Raw genomic sequence first — 3,449 nt, forward strand, 5'->3', positions numbered from 1 at the left:
GGCCCTTGTGGCAGATATATGATCCTTGTGTGGTCATGAGGTATTCCAGTGAGGGGATATGTGGTTGGTAGGACATTGAGATGTTTTACGCGAGCCACGGGAAGGAAACCTGGATAGGGATAGGACTCAGACGTGTTCAGAATCGTTTGCTCGCGACTCTTGGGGGACCTTGGTTCTCCTAGTACTGCCATATTCAGAGACTTTGTGACTCGGGAATATGGTTAGTATATCAACTTCGGATGACGATCCGGAGGCGCGCTGTAGGGTGACGACCTGAGAAACGAGTTTAAATTTTTCCTTATATATTATGGCATGCGTGTTTAGGCCCGATGAGGAGCCAACATCTGGCATGCAGACTTAGGTCTGATGAGGAGCCAATAAAACTCAAGGTTTAGGCCTACGAGTAAAGGAAAGTCCAAAAGTCGAGAGCAAATAATGCATGGAGCGCGAGTCTATCGCTTAGAGGTGACCTTCTGTAGATCAGTCGGAGGAGTGCGGGCCGTGGAGACGGTTGCACGGGAGTCCTTGGCTGATGGTTGTTTGGGATTCGAGGACGAATCTAGATTGGTGGGGGAGAATTGTAACACCCGCAAACCAATTTTTGGTAAATTGGTGGGGGTGTCGATCGACACCACAGGAGGTGTCGATCGACACTGTTTGTTTCTGGTTCGGCCGGTTCGATTTAATTATCGATTTGGACCGGTTTGGTTTAGGAAAAACCATTAAACCGAGATATTTAAGTGTTTGGTCGACCAGAAGGGCTTTGGGAAGTCTTTCTTGTCGCCGTTTATCGTTTTTGAGAGAAAAAGGAAGAAAAAGAGAGTTCTTGAGTTTTTGGTGAGATTGGTGAGATTCCTTACTGTTTCTTGAGAGATCCAAGGCTGGGAAGGAGTTAGAAGCTTGCTAGGAAGGTTGGATTCATCTTTGTTGGTCAGAAACTTCCTGCAAAGAGGTGAGTGCATGACCATGGCTAATCTAAGCCTTTGATTCCCTTGTTCTTGCTTGTTTGTTGCTTGTTTGTGTGTTTTTCTTGCTGAGATTGGTTGATACAGGTTTCTACGGATGTATAAGGCTTGGGTTTCGAGTATTGGACGATTTGGAGGAGAATTGGGAGCGAGATTCGACTCTCGACTTTGCGCAGATCGCAGTTGCAGAGGGAGTGTCGATCGACACCAGCAAATTGGGCATCGATCGACACTGTGGGGTAGTGTCGGTCGACACCAAGGCCAGTGTCGGTCGACACTTGGCTGGTGTCGGTCGACACCTCCCTTCCAGCGAGACGATGTTTGATTTCCTGGTTTGTGTGTTTTGTTTGATGCTTGTTTGGAACTTTGGAATCATTGTTGCTTGTGTGTATAGCCCAATAGATGGGAGGATTGCCTCACTGAGTGTTTATCAAATACTCATGCATCTCAATATGTGTTTGTGGTGCAGGTAAAGGCAAAGTGTGATCGTGGAATCAAGGCAATGAAGAGGAGGATATTCTAGGGACTCGATTGGATGTTGCCTGGTATTCCTAGGTTGCTAGAGTTGAGTCATTAGAAACATTGCTAGGTTGCTGGTTTCATGTTTCTTGTTGTTGGTATTTGGATATTGCTTATGCTATGATATTGAATTGTTATTAGTTATTATTGGATTATTATTGGATATTGGTTTTGTTATTCCGCTGTTGATTGTGAATGTGGTTAGGTGGCTAGTGGGTATGGGACCACTAATTGTAGTTTATTTTTATATATATTATTTATTATTTATTAAAAAAAAAAAGGTTGGTCGTTTCAAGATCTATCGGCTCTTCCCTGCTAGCATAGTAAGATTAAAGCATGTTTTGCTACTCTCTAAGTCTTTGCATAATTGATTAGTAGAAATATGATTGAACTTTTACATTTGATTTATTTCACTTTTGGGGCATGTAAGCTCTTAGTGCTGGGATGATTTTGATAACATCGTATATTTACTCAATATAGCTATAGTTTTCATATGGATTTAGGAAGTGTTGGATGCCCCTATGGAATTTCCTTTGTTGTTGTTAAAGAGAATGCGTCAAAGGCCATTGTTGATTCAGAGAGGACAAGGCCGGAGATGGATTTTTCTTGACCAACTTCCACAACACACATCTTCCTGACCAATCTAATAAGTGTTGAAGCTCTAACCAAATCATGACCAACTTCTTTCTACAAATATCTCAAAATTAAGATTTACCATTGAAAAAGTATACATTTTTACTGTTTCTTAAAAAAATATAATTTAACAATTTTCAAAATTTATAATTAAAGTATTCTTAACAACTTTTTTTTTGTTCTACTCCCATTAGGCCATCTTTATCGGTACAACTTGTGCTGTGTTCTTAGGCTTTTTTTAAATGAAAATATTGTTTTGGTGGTCTTAGAACATGTTGATAGATCTTAATCTAGAACAGTTTTTGGGCGTGTTCTACTGTGACGTGGCGTAGTATGATTGGAAACAATTTTTTTTTGCAACCGAGAGATCGTTTCATTCTTCATTCTTCATTCGTCTCCGATCAAAATCTCATCTTTCTGATCGCAATGCATACTCTCAAGGACAAGGTCTCGCAAAAGCTTTCTAACCTCTTCGCTGATTCCCCAAGCCAATCTGCTTCTCCATGCTTCTCCAACTCCGATTCTCCAAAGGTATCTCCTTTTATCTCTCTGTTGGAGTCGTTTTGTCTTTTATCCATGGAATGGAAGAGTCAGAGTCTTCACTAGGAATGAGTTTTGTTTGCGAGATTCAATGTGCGTTTGGGGTTTTGATTTCACTGGAATGTGATTGTGTACCGAAGATCAATTAGAGTTAAAATGCACGTCTGAAATTGAAATTGACATTGAATCGACGACTAGAAGGGAGAAAGGATTGATCTAGTAGTCATGAAAGAATCAAGGATTTCGATTTCACTGGATTTGATTGTGTATGCACTGCCTGCTGTGGTATCTTCATTCGAAGATCAATTAGAGATTGATTCGACTTTATCGTTGTTCATTTCAATGGAGGCAAAAAAAAGCATTCTTCTTGCGGCTTCTACATATTTCTTCAGTTTTGGTCAGAACCTCCATTGGTTAAGGTACTCTTCTTTCTCAGCTAGAATGATCTTAAAGCACAATCTCATAACCCTTGTTGAAACTATTTTGGGATAATTCAATCACAAAAGCATATAAATGTATGTCATCATCATCTCTATGCAGGAACGTGTTCATTGTTTTGAGCTGAAAAAAGTAGAAAGAAGTACAAATGCAGAATTGAATTTTGCTATTCTTGTTCACTCACTTGCCTATAATGAGTTTGGCTCTGGCATCTCCTTTGTTGATCTGGAACTGATCTGTTAGTCCAAAGTGAGCCATTAGAATTATCTTGAGCTCTTTGGTTATTGTTGATGGTGTTATGTCCAATCCCTTGATGATGATCAATGGAGAATGAAAGGTTATTATTACTCTGTT

This window comes from Camelina sativa, chromosome 20 (assembly GCF_000633955.1).
Source record: "Camelina sativa cultivar DH55 chromosome 20, Cs, whole genome shotgun sequence".
NCBI classification, from domain to species: domain Eukaryota; kingdom Viridiplantae; phylum Streptophyta; class Magnoliopsida; order Brassicales; family Brassicaceae; genus Camelina; species Camelina sativa.